Below are 16,074 nucleotides of genomic sequence, written 5' to 3'. Positions count from 1 at the left end.
ACATAAAAGACTTTAAAACAACACGATAAAACGAGGTAAACGCTGTTAAAAGAATACAGTTCATTTGTCCATACCCTAAAAACAGTCCAAGAATCCCAGTGTGTTGATAAGTCCAATGTGAGTGTCCACCGGTGTATATACAATCCACAGAAAGTGTAATCCACAGTTTGCAGGTGGTGAATGGAAAGGTGAGCTCTAAAATTAGCAACTCCTCAATCCAACAGTTTGGTGACTGTCCTTTGTTTGTCATGCTGCTCTCTTATACAGTTGTACTTCCTGCTTCCTGTCATGTGTCTAGTCACATGGCAGGCCAACCATCCATTTTTTAAAGACACACACTCACTTAAAATGTTAAGAGTAATAAAATGGCCTAAAAAACATGTAAAACACTTAAAACTCTATAATACATTTAAATGATTGTAATAAATAGAGCGGTAAAACACGTCTTTCTAAAAGCCAGCATATTATATAAATAGTGAAGAAAAGGCAAAAGCTTACAGCACCTGGTATTCCCAGGCGGTCTCCCATCCAAGTACTAAGCAGGCCCGACGCTGCTTAGCTTCCGAGATCAGACGAGATCGGGCGCTCTCAGCGCGGTATGGCCGTAAGCGAGGGCTGCTCCAAAAAGTGGGCTATTTAAAGATCAGCCTCCGTAAAAGCCAGCATATTATATAAATAGTGAAAAAAAGGCAAAAGCTTACAGCACCTGGTATTCCCAGGCGGTCTCCCATCCAAGTACTAAGCAGGCCCGACGCTGCTTAGCTTCCGAGATCAGACGAGATCGGGCGCTCTCAGCGCGGTATGGCCGTAAGCGAGGGCTGCTCCAAAAAGTGGGCTATTTAAAGATCAGCCTCCGTAAAAGCCAGCATATTATATAAATAGTGAAGAAAAGGCAAAAGCTTACAGCACCTGGTATTCCCAGGCGGTCTCCCATCCAAGTGTAACAATCGGCCTTATCAGCCGAGTTACAAGACTAAAATGGGATCAGATTTAACTGTGAGAGATGACTAGTGGTTAAAAGAATGAGACATAAAAGAAGATTGGTTTAAATAGATTTGGTTTATTTACAAGGTTCACATAAAAGACTTTAAAACAACACGATAAAACGAGGTAAACGCTGTTAAAAGAATACAGTTCATTTGTCCATACCCTAAAAACAGTCCAAGAATCCCAGTGTGTTGATAAGTCCAATGTGAGTGTCCACCGGTGTATATACAATCCACAGAAAGTGTAATCCAAAGTTTGCAGGTGGTGAATGGAAAGGTGAGCTCTAAAATTAGCAACTCCTCAATCCAACAGTTTGGTGACTGTCCTTTGTTTGTCATGCTGCTCTCTTATACAGTTGTACTTCCTGCTTCCTGTCATGTGTCTAGTCACATGGCAGGCCAACCATCCATTTTTTAAAGACACACACTCACTTAAAATGTTAAGAGTAATAAAATGGCCTAAAAAACATGTAAAACACTTAAAACTCTATAATACATTTAAATGATTGTAATAAATAGAGCGGTAAAACACGTCTTTCTAAAAGCCAGCATATTATATAAATAGTGAAGAAAAGGCAAAAGCTTACAGCACCTGGTATTCCCAGGCGGTCTCCCATCCAAGTACTAAGCAGGCCCGACGCTGCTTAGCTTCCGAGATCAGACGAGATCGGGCGCTCTCAGCGCGGTATGGCCGTAAGCGAGGGCTGCTCCAAAAAGTGGGCTATTTAAAGATCAGCCTCCGTAAAAGCCAGCATATTATATAAATAGTGAAGAAAAGGCAAAAGCTTACAGCACCTGGTAATCCCAGGCGGTCTCCCATCCAAGTGTAACAATCGGCCTTATCAGCCGAGTTACAAGACTAAAATGGGGTCAGATTTAACTGTGAGAGATGACTAGTGGTTAAAAGAATGAGACATAAAAGAAGATTGGTTTAAATAGATTTGGTTTATTTACAAGGTTCACATAAAAGACTTTAAAACAACACGATAAAACGAGGTAAACGCTGTTAAAAGAATACAGTTCATTTGTCCATACCCTAAAAACAGTCCAAGAATCCCAGTGTGTTGATAAGTCCAATGTGAGTGTCCACCGGTGTATATACAATCCACAGAAAGTGTAATCCAAAGTTTGCAGGTGGTGAATGGAAAGGTGAGCTCTAAAATTAGCAACTCCTCAATCCAACAGTTTGGTGACTGTCCTTTGTTTGTCATGCTGCTCTCTTATACAGTTGTACTTCCTGCTTCCTGTCATGTGTCTAGTCACATGGCAGGCCAACCATCCATTTTTTAAAGACACACACTCACTTAAAATGTTAAGAGTAATAAAATGGCCTAAAAAACATGTAAAACACTTAAAACTCTATAATACATTTAAATGATTGTAATAAATAGAGCGGTAAAACACGTCTTTCTAAAAGCCAGCATATTATATAAATAGTGAAGAAAAGGCAAAAGCTTACAGCACCTGGTATTCCCAGGCGGTCTCCCATCCAAGTACTAAGCAGGCCCGACGCTGCTTAGCTTCCGAGATCAGACGAGATCGGGCGCTCTCAGCGCGGTATGGCCGTAAGCGAGGGCTGCTCCAAAAAGTGGGCTATTTAAAGATCAGCCTCCGTAAAAGCCAGCATATTATATAAATAGTGAAGAAAAGGCAAAAGCTTACAGCACCTGGTATTCCCAGGCGGTCTCCCATCCAAGTGTAACAATCGGCCTTATCAGCCGAGTTACAAGACTAAAATGGGGTCAGATTTAACTGTGAGAGATGACTAGTGGTTAAAAGAATGAGACATAAAAGAAGATTGGTTTAAATAGATTTGGTTTATTTACAAGGTTCACATAAAAGACTTTAAAACAACACGATAAAACGAGGTAAACGCTGTTAAAAGAATACAGTTCATTTGTCCATACCCTAAAAACAGTCCAAGAATCCCAGTGTGTTGATAAGTCCAATGTGAGTGTCCACCGGTGTATATACAATCCACAGAAAGTGTAATCCAAAGTTTGCAGGTGGTGAATGGAAAGGTGAGCTCTAAAATTAGCAACTCCTCAATCCAACAGTTTGGTGACTGTCCTTTGTTTGTCATGCTGCTCTCTTATACAGTTGTACTTCCTGCTTCCTGTCATGTGTCTAGTCACATGGCAGGCCAACCATCCATTTTTTAAAGACACACACTCACTTAAAATGTTAAGAGTAATAAAATGGCCTAAAAAACATGTAAAACACTTAAAACTCTATAATACATTTAAATGATTGTAATAAATAGAGCGGTAAAACACGTCTTTCTAAAAGCCAGCATATTATATAAATAGTGAAGAAAAGGCAAAAGCTTACAGCACCTGGTATTCCCAGGCGGTCTCCCATCCAAGTACTAAGCAGGCCCGACGCTGCTTAGCTTCCGAGATCAGACGAGATCGGGCGCTCTCAGCGCGGTATGGCCGTAAGCGAGGGCTGCTCCAAAAAGTGGGCTATTTAAAGATCAGCCTCCGTAAAAGCCAGCATATTATATAAATAGTGAAGAAAAGGCAAAAGCTTACAGCACCTGGTATTCCCAGGCGGTCTCCCATCCAAGTGTAACAATCGGCCTTATCAGCCGAGTTACAAGACTAAAATGGGGTCAGATTTAACTGTGAGAGATGACTAGTGGTTAAAAGAATGAGACATAAAAGAAGATTGGTTTAAATAGATTTGGTTTATTTACAAGGTTCACATAAAAGACTTTAAAACAACACGATAAAACGAGGTAAACGCTGTTAAAAGAATACAGTTCATTTGTCCATACCCTAAAAACAGTCCAAGAATCCCAGTGTGTTGATAAGTCCAATGTGAGTGTCCACCGGTGTATATACAATCCACAGAAAGTGTAATCCAAAGTTTGCAGGTGGTGAATGGAAAGGTGAGCTCTAAAATTAGCAACTCCTCAATCCAACAGTTTGGTGACTGTCCTTTGTTTGTCATGCTGCTCTCTTATACAGTTGTACTTCCTGCTTCCTGTCATGTGTCTAGTCACATGGCAGGCCAACCATCCATTTTTTAAAGACACACACTCACTTAAAATGTTAAGAGTAATAAAATGGCCTAAAAAACATGTAAAACACTTAAAACTCTATAATACATTTAAATGATTGTAATAAATAGAGCGGTAAAACACGTCTTTCTAAAAGCCAGCATATTATATAAATAGTGAAGAAAAGGCAAAAGCTTACAGCACCTGGTATTCCCAGGCGGTCTCCCATCCAAGTACTAAGCAGGCCCGACGCTGCTTAGCTTCCGAGATCAGACGAGATCGGGCGCTCTCAGCGCGGTATGGCCGTAAGCGAGGGCTGCTCCAAAAAGTGGGCTATTTAAAGATCAGCCTCCGTAAAAGCCAGCATATTATATAAATAGTGAAGAAAAGGCAAAAGCTTACAGCACCTGGTATTCCCAGGCGGTCTCCCATCCAAGTGTAACAATCGGCCTTATCAGCCGAGTTACAAGACTAAAATGGGGTCAGATTTAACTGTGAGAGATGACTAGTGGTTAAAAGAATGAGACATAAAAGAAGATTGGTTTAAATAGATTTGGTTTATTTACAAGGTTCACATAAAAGACTTTAAAACAACACGATAAAACGAGGTAAACGCTGTTAAAAGAATACAGTTCATTTGTCCATACCCTAAAAACAGTCCAAGAATCCCAGTGTGTTGATAAGTCCAATGTGAGTGTCCACCGGTGTATATACAATCCACAGAAAGTGTAATCCACAGTTTGCAGGTGGTGAATGGAAAGGTGAGCTCTAAAATTAGCAACTCCTCAATCCAACAGTTTGGTGACTGTCCTTTGTTTGTCATGCTGCTCTCTTATACAGTTGTACTTCCTGCTTCCTGTCATGTGTCTAGTCACATGGCAGGCCAACCATCCATTTTTTAAAGACACACACTCACTTAAAATGTTAAGAGTAATAAAATGGCCTAAAAAACATGTAAAACACTTAAAACTCTATAATACATTTAAATGATTGTAATAAATAGAGCGGTAAAACACGTCTTTCTAAAAGCCAGCATATTATATAAATAGTGAAGAAAAGGCAAAAGCTTACAGCACCTGGTATTCCCAGGCGGTCTCCCATCCAAGTACTAAGCAGGCCCGACGCTGCTTAGCTTCCGAGATCAGACGAGATCGGGCGCTCTCAGCGCGGTATGGCCGTAAGCGAGGGCTGCTCCAAAAAGTGGGCTATTTAAAGATCAGCCTCCGTAAAAGCCAGCATATTATATAAATAGTGAAGAAAAGGCAAAAGCTTACAGCACCTGGTATTCCCAGGCGGTCTCCCATCCAAGTACTAAGCAGGCCCGACGCTGCTTAGCTTCCGAGATCAGACGAGATCGGGCGCTCTCAGCGCGGTATGGCCGTAAGCGAGGGCTGCTCCAAAAAGTGGGCTATTTAAAGATCAGCCTCCGTAAAAGCCAGCATATTATATAAATAGTGAAGAAAAGGCAAAAGCTTACAGCACCTGGTATTCCCAGGCGGTCTCCCATCCAAGTGTAACAATCGGCCTTATCAGCCGAGTTACAAGACTAAAATGGGATCAGATTTAACTGTGAGAGATGACTAGTGGTTAAAAGAATGAGACATAAAAGAAGATTGGTTTAAATAGATTTGGTTTATTTACAAGGTTCACATAAAAGACTTTAAAACAACACGATAAAACGAGGTAAACGCTGTTAAAAGAATACAGTTCATTTGTCCATACCCTAAAAACAGTCCAAGAATCCCAGTGTGTTGATAAGTCCAATGTGAGTGTCCACCGGTGTATATACAATCCACAGAAAGTGTAATCCACAGTTTGCAGGTGGTGAATGGAAAGGTGAGCTCTAAAATTAGCAACTCCTCAATCCAACAGTTTGGTGACTGTCCTTTGTTTGTCATGCTGCTCTCTTATACAGTTGTACTTCCTGCTTCCTGTCATGTGTCTAGTCACATGGCAGGCCAACCATCCATTTTTTAAAGACACACACTCACTTAAAATGTTAAGAGTAATAAAATGGCCTAAAAAACATGTAAAACACTTAAAACTCTATAATACATTTAAATGATTGTAATAAATAGAGCGGTAAAACACGTCTTTCTAAAAGCCAGCATATTATATAAATAGTGAAGAAAAGGCAAAAGCTTACAGCACCTGGTATTCCCAGGCGGTCTCCCATCCAAGTACTAAGCAGGCCCGACGCTGCTTAGCTTCCGAGATCAGACGAGATCGGGCGCTCTCAGCGCGGTATGGCCGTAAGCGAGGGCTGCTCCAAAAAGTGGGCTATTTAAAGATCAGCCTCCGTAAAAGCCAGCATATTATATAAATAGTGAAGAAAAGGCAAAAGCTTACAGCACCTGGTATTCCCAGGCGGTCTCCCATCCAAGTGTAACAATCGGCCTTATCAGCCGAGTTACAAGACTAAAATGGGATCAGATTTAACTGTGAGAGATGACTAGTGGTTAAAAGAATGAGACATAAAAGAAGATTGGTTTAAATAGATTTGGTTTATTTACAAGGTTCACATAAAAGACTTTAAAACAACACGATAAAACGAGGTAAACGCTGTTAAAAGAATACAGTTCATTTGTCCATACCCTAAAAACAGTCCAAGAATCCCAGTGTGTTGATAAGTCCAATGTGAGTGTCCACCGGTGTATATACAATCCACAGAAAGTGTAATCCAAAGTTTGCAGGTGGTGAATGGAAAGGTGAGCTCTAAAATTAGCAACTCCTCAATCCAACAGTTTGGTGACTGTCCTTTGTTTGTCATGCTGCTCTCTTATACAGTTGTACTTCCTGCTTCCTGTCATGTGTCTAGTCACATGGCAGGCCAACCATCCATTTTTTAAAGACACACACTCACTTAAAATGTTAAGAGTAATAAAATGGCCTAAAAAACATGTAAAACACTTAAAACTCTATAATACATTTAAATGATTGTAATAAATAGAGCGGTAAAACACGTCTTTCTAAAAGCCAGCATATTATATAAATAGTGAAGAAAAGGCAAAAGCTTACAGCACCTGGTATTCCCAGGCGGTCTCCCATCCAAGTACTAAGCAGGCCCGACGCTGCTTAGCTTCCGAGATCAGACGAGATCGGGCGCTCTCAGCGCGGTATGGCCGTAAGCGAGGGCTGCTCCAAAAAGTGGGCTATTTAAAGATCAGCCTCCGTAAAAGCCAGCATATTATATAAATAGTGAAGAAAAGGCAAAAGCTTACAGCACCTGGTATTCCCAGGCGGTCTCCCATCCAAGTACTAAGCAGGCCCGACGCTGCTTAGCTTCCGAGATCAGACGAGATCGGGCGCTCTCAGCGCGGTATGGCCGTAAGCGAGGGCTGCTCCAAAAAGTGGGCTATTTAAAGATCAGCCTCCGTAAAAGCCAGCATATTATATAAATAGTGAAGAAAAGGCAAAAGCTTACAGCACCTGGTATTCCCAGGCGGTCTCCCATCCAAGTACTAAGCAGGCCCGACGCTGCTTAGCTTCCGAGATCAGACGAGATCGGGCGCTCTCAGCGCGGTATGGCCGTAAGCGAGGGCTGCTCCAAAAAGTGGGCTATTTAAAGATCAGCCTCCGTAAAAGCCAGCATATTATATAAATAGTGAAGAAAAGGCAAAAGCTTACAGCACCTGGTAATCCCAGGCGGTCTCCCATCCAAGTGTAACAATCGGCCTTATCAGCCGAGTTACAAGACTAAAATGGGGTCAGATTTAACTGTGAGAGATGACTAGTGGTTAAAAGAATGAGACATAAAAGAAGATTGGTTTAAATAGATTTGGTTTATTTACAAGGTTCACATAAAAGACTTTAAAACAACACGATAAAACGAGGTAAACGCTGTTAAAAGAATACAGTTCATTTGTCCATACCCTAAAAACAGTCCAAGAATCCCAGTGTGTTGATAAGTCCAATGTGAGTGTCCACCGGTGTATATACAATCCACAGAAAGTGTAATCCAAAGTTTGCAGGTGGTGAATGGAAAGGTGAGCTCTAAAATTAGCAACTCCTCAATCCAACAGTTTGGTGACTGTCCTTTGTTTGTCATGCTGCTCTCTTATACAGTTGTACTTCCTGCTTCCTGTCATGTGTCTAGTCACATGGCAGGCCAACCATCCATTTTTTAAAGACACACACTCACTTAAAATGTTAAGAGTAATAAAATGGCCTAAAAAACATGTAAAACACTTAAAACTCTATAATACATTTAAATGATTGTAATAAATAGAGCGGTAAAACACGTCTTTCTAAAAGCCAGCATATTATATAAATAGTGAAGAAAAGGCAAAAGCTTACAGCACCTGGTATTCCCAGGCGGTCTCCCATCCAAGTACTAAGCAGGCCCGACGCTGCTTAGCTTCCGAGATCAGACGAGATCGGGCGCTCTCAGCGCGGTATGGCCGTAAGCGAGGGCTGCTCCAAAAAGTGGGCTATTTAAAGATCAGCCTCCGTAAAAGCCAGCATATTATATAAATAGTGAAGAAAAGGCAAAAGCTTACAGCACCTGGTATTCCCAGGCGGTCTCCCATCCAAGTACTAAGCAGGCCCGACGCTGCTTAGCTTCCGAGATCAGACGAGATCGGGCGCTCTCAGCGCGGTATGGCCGTAAGCGTGGGCTGCTCCAAAAAGTGGGCTATTTAAAGATCAGCCTCCGTAAAAGCCAGCATATTATATAAATAGTGAAGAAAAGGCAAAAGCTTACAGCACCTGGTATTCCCAGGCGGTCTCCCATCCAAGTGTAACAATCGGCCTTATCAGCCGAGTTACAAGACTAAAATGGGATCAGATTTAACTGTGAGAGATGACTAGTGGTTAAAAGAATGAGACATAAAAGAAGATTGGTTTAAATAGATTTGGTTTATTTACAAGGTTCACATAAAAGACTTTAAAACAACACGATAAAACGAGGTAAACGCTGTTAAAAGAATACAGTTCATTTGTCCATACCCTAAAAACAGTCCAAGAATCCCAGTGTGTTGATAAGTCCAATGTGAGTGTCCACCGGTGTATATACAATCCACAGAAAGTGTAATCCAAAGTTTGCAGGTGGTGAATGGAAAGGTGAGCTCTAAAATTAGCAACTCCTCAATCCAACAGTTTGGTGACTGTCCTTTGTTTGTCATGCTGCTCTCTTATACAGTTGTACTTCCTGCTTCCTGTCATGTGTCTAGTCACATGGCAGGCCAACCATCCATTTTTTAAAGACACACACTCACTTAAAATGTTAAGAGTAATAAAATGGCCTAAAAAACATGTAAAACACTTAAAACTCTATAATACATTTAAATGATTGTAATAAATAGAGCGGTAAAACACGTCTTTCTAAAAGCCAGCATATTATATAAATAGTGAAGAAAAGGCAAAAGCTTACAGCACCTGGTATTCCCAGGCGGTCTCCCATCCAAGTACTAAGCAGGCCCGACTCTGCTTAGCTTCCGAGATCAGACGAGATCGGGCGCTCTCAGCGCGGTATGGCCGTAAGCGAGGGCTGCTCCAAAAAGTGGGCTATTTAAAGATCAGCCTCCGTAAAAGCCAGCATATTATATAAATAGTGAAGAAAAGGCAAAAGCTTACAGCACCTGGTAATCCCAGGCGGTCTCCCATCCAAGTGTAACAATCGGCCTTATCAGCCGAGTTACAAGACTAAAATGGGGTCAGATTTAACTGTGAGAGATGACTAGTGGTTAAAAGAATGAGACATAAAAGAAGATTGGTTTAAATAGATTTGGTTTATTTACAAGGTTCACATAAAAGACTTTAAAACAACACGATAAAACGAGGTAAACGCTGTTAAAAGAATACAGTTCATTTGTCCATACCCTAAAAACAGTCCAAGAATCCCAGTGTGTTGATAAGTCCAATGTGAGTGTCCACCGGTGTATATACAATCCACAGAAAGTGTAATCCAAAGTTTGCAGGTGGTGAATGGAAAGGTGAGCTCTAAAATTAGCAACTCCTCAATCCAACAGTTTGGTGACTGTCCTTTGTTTGTCATGCTGCTCTCTTATACAGTTGTACTTCCTGCTTCCTGTCATGTGTCTAGTCACATGGCAGGCCAACCATCCATTTTTTAAAGACACACACTCACTTAAAATGTTAAGAGTAATAAAATGGCCTAAAAAACATGTAAAACACTTAAAACTCTATAATACATTTAAATGATTGTAATAAATAGAGCGGTAAAACACGTCTTTCTAAAAGCCAGCATATTATATAAATAGTGAAGAAAAGGCAAAAGCTTACAGCACCTGGTATTCCCAGGCGGTCTCCCATCCAAGTACTAAGCAGGCCCGACGCTGCTTAGCTTCCGAGATCAGACGAGATCGGGCGCTCTCAGCGCGGTATGGCCGTAAGCGAGGGCTGCTCCAAAAAGTGGGCTATTTAAAGATCAGCCTCCGTAAAAGCCAGCATATTATATAAATAGTGAAGAAAAGGCAAAAGCTTACAGCACCTGGTATTCCCAGGCGGTCTCCCATCCAAGTGTAACAATCGGCCTTATCAGCCGAGTTACAAGACTAAAATGGGATCAGATTTAACTGTGAGAGATGACTAGTGGTTAAAAGAATGAGACATAAAAGAAGATTGGTTTAAATAGATTTGGTTTATTTACAAGGTTCACATAAAAGACTTTAAAACAACACGATAAAACGAGGTAAACGCTGTTAAAAGAATACAGTTCATTTGTCCATACCCTAAAAACAGTCCAAGAATCCCAGTGTGTTGATAAGTCCAATGTGAGTGTCCACCGGTGTATATACAATCCACAGAAAGTGTAATCCAAAGTTTGCAGGTGGTGAATGGAAAGGTGAGCTCTAAAATTAGCAACTCCTCAATCCAACAGTTTGGTGACTGTCCTTTGTTTGTCATGCTGCTCTCTTATACAGTTGTACTTCCTGCTTCCTGTCATGTGTCTAGTCACATGGCAGGCCAACCATCCATTTTTTAAAGACACACACTCACTTAAAATGTTAAGAGTAATAAAATGGCCTAAAAAACATGTAAAACACTTAAAACTCTATAATACATTTAAATGATTGTAATAAATAGAGCGGTAAAACACGTCTTTCTAAAAGCCAGCATATTATATAAATAGTGAAGAAAAGGCAAAAGCTTACAGCACCTGGTATTCCCAGGCGGTCTCCCATCCAAGTACTAAGCAGGCCCGACGCTGCTTAGCTTCCGAGATCAGACGAGATCGGGCGCTCTCAGCGCGGTATGGCCGTAAGCGAGGGCTGCTCCAAAAAGTGGGCTATTTAAAGATCAGCCTCCGTAAAAGCCAGCATATTATATAAATAGTGAAGAAAAGGCAAAAGCTTACAGCACCTGGTATTCCCAGGCGGTCTCCCATCCAAGTGTAACAATCGGCCTTATCAGCCGAGTTACAAGACTAAAATGGGATCAGATTTAACTGTGAGAGATGACTAGTGGTTAAAAGAATGAGACATAAAAGAAGATTGGTTTAAATAGATTTGGTTTATTTACAAGGTTCACATAAAAGACTTTAAAACAACACGATAAAACGAGGTAAACGCTGTTAAAAGAATACAGTTCATTTGTCCATACCCTAAAAACAGTCCAAGAATCCCAGTGTGTTGATAAGTCCAATGTGAGTGTCCACCGGTGTATATACAATCCACAGAAAGTGTAATCCAAAGTTTGCAGGTGGTGAATGGAAAGGTGAGCTCTAAAATTAGCAACTCCTCAATCCAACAGTTTGGTGACTGTCCTTTGTTTGTCATGCTGCTCTCTTATACAGTTGTACTTCCTGCTTCCTGTCATGTGTCTAGTCACATGGCAGGCCAACCATCCATTTTTTAAAGACACACACTCACTTAAAATGTTAAGAGTAATAAAATGGCCTAAAAAACATGTAAAACACTTAAAACTCTATAATACATTTAAATGATTGTAATAAATAGAGCGGTAAAACACGTCTTTCTAAAAGCCAGCATATTATATAAATAGTGAAGAAAAGGCAAAAGCTTACAGCACCTGGTATTCCCAGGCGGTCTCCCATCCAAGTACTAAGCAGGCCCGACGCTGCTTAGCTTCCGAGATCAGACGAGATCGGGCGCTCTCAGCGCGGTATGGCCGTAAGCGAGGGCTGCTCCAAAAAGTGGGCTATTTAAAGGTCAGCCTCCGTAAAAGCCAGCATATTATATAAATAGTGAAGAAAAGGCAAAAGCTTACAGCACCTGGTATTCCCAGGCGGTCTCCCATCCAAGTACTAAGCAGGCCCGACGCTGCTTAGCTTCCGAGATCAGACGAGATCGGGCGCTCTCAGCGCGGTATGGCCGTAAGCGAGGGCTGCTCCAAAAAGTGGGCTATTTAAAGATCAGCCTCCGTAAAAGCCAGCATATTATATAAATAGTGAAGAAAAGGCAAAAGCTTACAGCACCTGGTATTCCCAGGCGGTCTCCCATCCAAGTGTAACAATCGGCCTTATCAGCCGAGTTACAAGACTAAAATGGGATCAGATTTAACTGTGAGAGATGACTAGTGGTTAAAAGAATGAGACATAAAAGAAGATTGGTTTAAATAGATTTGGTTTATTTACAAGGTTCACATAAAAGACTTTAAAACAACACGATAAAACGAGGTAAACGCTGTTAAAAGAATACAGTTCATTTGTCCATACCCTAAAAACAGTCCAAGAATCCCAGTGTGTTGATAAGTCCAATGTGAGTGTCCACCGGTGTATATACAATCCACAGAAAGTGTAATCCAAAGTTTGCAGGTGGTGAATGGAAAGGTGAGCTCTAAAATTAGCAACTCCTCAATCCAACAGTTTGGTGACTGTCCTTTGTTTGTCATGCTGCTCTCTTATACAGTTGTACTTCCTGCTTCCTGTCATGTGTCTAGTCACATGGCAGGCCAACCATCCATTTTTTAAAGACACACACTCACTTAAAATGTTAAGAGTAATAAAATGGCCTAAAAAACATGTAAAACACTTAAAACTCTATAATACATTTAAATGATTGTAATAAATAGAGCGGTAAAACACGTCTTTCTAAAAGCCAGCATATTATATAAATAGTGAAGAAAAGGCAAAAGCTTACAGCACCTGGTATTCCCAGGCGGTCTCCCATCCAAGTACTAAGCAGGCCCGACGCTGCTTAGCTTCCGAGATCAGACGAGATCGGGCGCTCTCAGCGCGGTATGGCCGTAAGCGAGGGCTGCTCCAAAAAGTGGGCTATTTAAAGATCAGCCTCCGTAAAAGCCAGCATATTATATAAATAGTGAAGAAAAGGCAAAAGCTTACAGCACCTGGTAATCCCAGGCGGTCTCCCATCCAAGTGTAACAATCGGCCTTATCAGCCGAGTTACAAGACTAAAATGGGGTCAGATTTAACTGTGAGAGATGACTAGTGGTTAAAAGAATGAGACATAAAAGAAGATTGGTTTAAATAGATTTGGTTTATTTACAAGGTTCACATAAAAGACTTTAAAACAACACGATAAAACGAGGTAAACGCTGTTAAAAGAATACAGTTCATTTGTCCATACCCTAAAAACAGTCCAAGAATCCCAGTGTGTTGATAAGTCCAATGTGAGTGTCCACCGGTGTATATACAATCCACAGAAAGTGTAATCCAAAGTTTGCAGGTGGTGAATGGAAAGGTGAGCTCTAAAATTAGCAACTCCTCAATCCAACAGTTTGGTGACTGTCCTTTGTTTGTCATGCTGCTCTCTTATACAGTTGTACTTCCTGCTTCCTGTCATGTGTCTAGTCACATGGCAGGCCAACCATCCATTTTTTAAAGACACACACTCACTTAAAATGTTAAGAGTAATAAAATGGCCTAAAAAACATGTAAAACACTTAAAACTCTATAATACATTTAAATGATTGTAATAAATAGAGCGGTAAAACACGTCTTTCTAAAAGCCAGCATATTATATAAATAGTGAAGAAAAGGCAAAAGCTTACAGCACCTGGTATTCCCAGGCGGTCTCCCATCCAAGTACTAAGCAGGCCCGACGCTGCTTAGCTTCCGAGATCAGACGAGATCGGGCGCTCTCTTTTTTTTTTTTTTTTTTTTTTTTTTTTTTTTTTTTTATTATCAAAAAGTACAAAATAAATAATTACATGACAAAAATAATTCAATTTCACATCTTTACATCTTCAAACTTATGACATGTGTATATCACTTCAAAAACACAACATAAATACAAACCACAAACCCAAATCAAAACAATGACATTTTGATGCAAGTCTCATCGTAAAATCATATTTATCAAAATTTTATACATAACCCTTTTCCCTCTTCTATACAAACCAGCTCATTGCCTTCCACAAAAGCCTTTTCAAATTCCTCTTTAGGCAAACATTTCCACATCAAATACACATTTTTCCTTAAAATCGTCTTGAACATTGCCCTTACATCCACTTTTTTCTTATCATAATACGCCATATTCCTCCTTACCCATATCGCATATCTTGCATTACTTAATACAAAGTTCCATAAATTCACTTTCCTATCCTTTTTATTCATGTTTATCCCAAACAAAAACAGCTTTCGCCATTCATCCCCTATCACATCTTTCCCCGTTCCTTTTTTCACCAACACTTTTAGTTCTGTATGAAATGCTTCCAAATCTTTGCATTCAAAAAAAATGTGCATTAATGTTTCTGGCTCTGTCCCACATACATCACATTCTCGTTTTACATTTTTGTTCATTTGATGAATCACCACCTTTGTATATATTCTATTATGCCTTAATTTAAAGTCCAGGTTTTCACAATCCAGTCCATTGTATTTCACATTTAAATTCCTCCAAATTGTCTTTACATTTATTCCAGGGAATACCCTTGGCCAAACCACCTCAGAGGCAGGCATTTTGATTTCCTTTTTCACCATCATCTTATAACATGTTTTCACATTTAACTGACACAAAAACTTTTTTCCCTTTTTATCTATAACATACATTTCTGGAAATCCCCAATCTCCTATTTTTACAGTCTCTTTCTCAATCCTTTGCACCCACCCTTCTGGTAGGCTTGTTTTAATGTTTTCACATTCACAATCCACTTTAGATTTCTCAATTTCATCATCCCATCCTACTACACAATCATATATAGCTCTATTTGGCAAAAAACCTTTAACATATTCATATGCCATGTCTTTCACTTTCCTAACTCCCGCCCTCATAAACAACTTATTATAAAGCATTTTCCCTCCCCTTTTAATTTTTGGATTCAGAAATAATGGCTGGTCAAGTACTTGATTTATATTGTCACATTCATAATTAACATTAACCAAAAACTCTGCCCAAGCACTAAATACTTCTTGATAAAACATTGGCATTTTCTCAGTCATAGGTTTTTTAAAAGCCATAAACAGTCCTTCCTCACCACATCCTCCACCTTTATTTAAAAAAAATTTCATATATCCCTTCCACCCATACTGTACTTTGTCACATAAATATTTTTTTATTGTTTTAACTCTTATTGCTTTCCTCTTAACCTCTAAGTCTATCAACCTCAGACCTCCCTCCTTATAGTCTGCTATCAGTGTTTTTGTTGATATTTTAATTCCTTTACCTCCCCACACAAAATTATTCACAGCCTCTTTTATTCCGTTCAAAACCCAGTCTGGCATGTCAATTGCTCCCATCACATAATTGCATTTAGTGAGTATTAACGAATTAGCCACAACTACCTTTCCTCTTAATCTCAATTCTCTTTGCCTCCAGAAATTAAGTACTTGTTTTATTTTATTTAAAACTCCAGTCCATGTGGCATCTCTAGCCTCTTTCGCATTCACTCCAATATTCACTCCTAATATCCTTAAATACTCTTTCGTTATTTTAAATGGAACATCTGACCCTTTTATCTCCACCCCTCCTATACTTATTATTTCTGACTTGTCAACATTTATCTTTGCACCTGAAGCTTTTCCATATTTTTCTATCTGCATTTTTATTCTCTTAACACTCTCTACATCCTTGACAGTAAAAGTTGTGTCATCAGCATATTGGTGGATTACACTTACTCCTCCATAAGGAATTTGAATACCTCTTATTTCTTTATCACTTTTTATCAAAGATGCCAGCGGCTCCGCTGTTATTGAATATAAC

The 16,074-nt window shown here is 40.0% G+C and overlaps 20 non-coding genes across 20 annotated transcripts; all 20 read right to left on the bottom strand.

The window, feature by feature from the left end:
* Positions 1-491: 491 nt before the first annotated feature.
* On the bottom strand, positions 492-610 carry LOC141315477 (5S ribosomal RNA). The gene has a single exon (XR_012350964.1). It is a non-coding gene; the product is annotated as a 5S ribosomal RNA (ribosomal RNA).
* An 84-nt stretch (positions 611-694) lies between these two features.
* Positions 695-813, bottom strand: LOC141315475 (5S ribosomal RNA). The gene has a single exon (XR_012350961.1). It is a non-coding gene; the product is annotated as a 5S ribosomal RNA (ribosomal RNA).
* Positions 814-1,566: 753 nt separating this feature from the next.
* Positions 1,567-1,685, bottom strand: LOC141315474 (5S ribosomal RNA). The gene has a single exon (XR_012350960.1). It is a non-coding gene; the product is annotated as a 5S ribosomal RNA (ribosomal RNA).
* A 753-nt stretch (positions 1,686-2,438) lies between these two features.
* On the bottom strand, positions 2,439-2,557 carry LOC141315473 (5S ribosomal RNA). The gene has a single exon (XR_012350959.1). It is a non-coding gene; the product is annotated as a 5S ribosomal RNA (ribosomal RNA).
* Positions 2,558-3,310: 753 nt separating this feature from the next.
* LOC141315472 (5S ribosomal RNA) lies at positions 3,311-3,429 on the bottom strand. The gene has a single exon (XR_012350958.1). It is a non-coding gene; the product is annotated as a 5S ribosomal RNA (ribosomal RNA).
* Positions 3,430-4,182: 753 nt separating this feature from the next.
* LOC141315470 (5S ribosomal RNA) lies at positions 4,183-4,301 on the bottom strand. Its single transcript, XR_012350957.1, has one exon. It is a non-coding gene; the product is annotated as a 5S ribosomal RNA (ribosomal RNA).
* Positions 4,302-5,054: 753 nt separating this feature from the next.
* On the bottom strand, positions 5,055-5,173 carry LOC141315469 (5S ribosomal RNA). Its single transcript, XR_012350956.1, has one exon. It is a non-coding gene; the product is annotated as a 5S ribosomal RNA (ribosomal RNA).
* An 84-nt stretch (positions 5,174-5,257) lies between these two features.
* On the bottom strand, positions 5,258-5,376 carry LOC141315468 (5S ribosomal RNA). Its single transcript, XR_012350955.1, has one exon. It is a non-coding gene; the product is annotated as a 5S ribosomal RNA (ribosomal RNA).
* A 753-nt stretch (positions 5,377-6,129) lies between these two features.
* Positions 6,130-6,248, bottom strand: LOC141315467 (5S ribosomal RNA). Its single transcript, XR_012350954.1, has one exon. It is a non-coding gene; the product is annotated as a 5S ribosomal RNA (ribosomal RNA).
* A 753-nt stretch (positions 6,249-7,001) lies between these two features.
* LOC141315466 (5S ribosomal RNA) lies at positions 7,002-7,120 on the bottom strand. The gene has a single exon (XR_012350953.1). It is a non-coding gene; the product is annotated as a 5S ribosomal RNA (ribosomal RNA).
* An 84-nt stretch (positions 7,121-7,204) lies between these two features.
* Positions 7,205-7,323, bottom strand: LOC141315465 (5S ribosomal RNA). Its single transcript, XR_012350951.1, has one exon. It is a non-coding gene; the product is annotated as a 5S ribosomal RNA (ribosomal RNA).
* An 84-nt stretch (positions 7,324-7,407) lies between these two features.
* LOC141315463 (5S ribosomal RNA) lies at positions 7,408-7,526 on the bottom strand. Its single transcript, XR_012350949.1, has one exon. It is a non-coding gene; the product is annotated as a 5S ribosomal RNA (ribosomal RNA).
* A 753-nt stretch (positions 7,527-8,279) lies between these two features.
* On the bottom strand, positions 8,280-8,398 carry LOC141315462 (5S ribosomal RNA). The gene has a single exon (XR_012350948.1). It is a non-coding gene; the product is annotated as a 5S ribosomal RNA (ribosomal RNA).
* Positions 8,399-8,482: 84 nt separating this feature from the next.
* On the bottom strand, positions 8,483-8,601 carry LOC141315461 (5S ribosomal RNA). Its single transcript, XR_012350947.1, has one exon. It is a non-coding gene; the product is annotated as a 5S ribosomal RNA (ribosomal RNA).
* A 753-nt stretch (positions 8,602-9,354) lies between these two features.
* Positions 9,355-9,473, bottom strand: LOC141315528 (5S ribosomal RNA). Its single transcript, XR_012351014.1, has one exon. It is a non-coding gene; the product is annotated as a 5S ribosomal RNA (ribosomal RNA).
* A 753-nt stretch (positions 9,474-10,226) lies between these two features.
* Positions 10,227-10,345, bottom strand: LOC141315459 (5S ribosomal RNA). Its single transcript, XR_012350946.1, has one exon. It is a non-coding gene; the product is annotated as a 5S ribosomal RNA (ribosomal RNA).
* A 753-nt stretch (positions 10,346-11,098) lies between these two features.
* On the bottom strand, positions 11,099-11,217 carry LOC141315458 (5S ribosomal RNA). Its single transcript, XR_012350945.1, has one exon. It is a non-coding gene; the product is annotated as a 5S ribosomal RNA (ribosomal RNA).
* Positions 11,218-11,970: 753 nt separating this feature from the next.
* On the bottom strand, positions 11,971-12,089 carry LOC141315457 (5S ribosomal RNA). The gene has a single exon (XR_012350944.1). It is a non-coding gene; the product is annotated as a 5S ribosomal RNA (ribosomal RNA).
* An 84-nt stretch (positions 12,090-12,173) lies between these two features.
* LOC141315456 (5S ribosomal RNA) lies at positions 12,174-12,292 on the bottom strand. Its single transcript, XR_012350943.1, has one exon. It is a non-coding gene; the product is annotated as a 5S ribosomal RNA (ribosomal RNA).
* Positions 12,293-13,045: 753 nt separating this feature from the next.
* On the bottom strand, positions 13,046-13,164 carry LOC141315455 (5S ribosomal RNA). Its single transcript, XR_012350942.1, has one exon. It is a non-coding gene; the product is annotated as a 5S ribosomal RNA (ribosomal RNA).
* Between the last annotated feature and the right edge of the window lie 2,910 nt (positions 13,165-16,074).

The sequence above is a fragment of the Garra rufa genome, unplaced genomic scaffold (assembly GCF_049309525.1).
Source record: "Garra rufa unplaced genomic scaffold, GarRuf1.0 hap1_unplaced_028, whole genome shotgun sequence".
Classification (NCBI taxonomy): Eukaryota; Metazoa; Chordata; class Actinopteri; order Cypriniformes; family Cyprinidae; genus Garra; species Garra rufa.
This window is presented reverse-complemented; position numbering and strand designations above follow the sequence as displayed.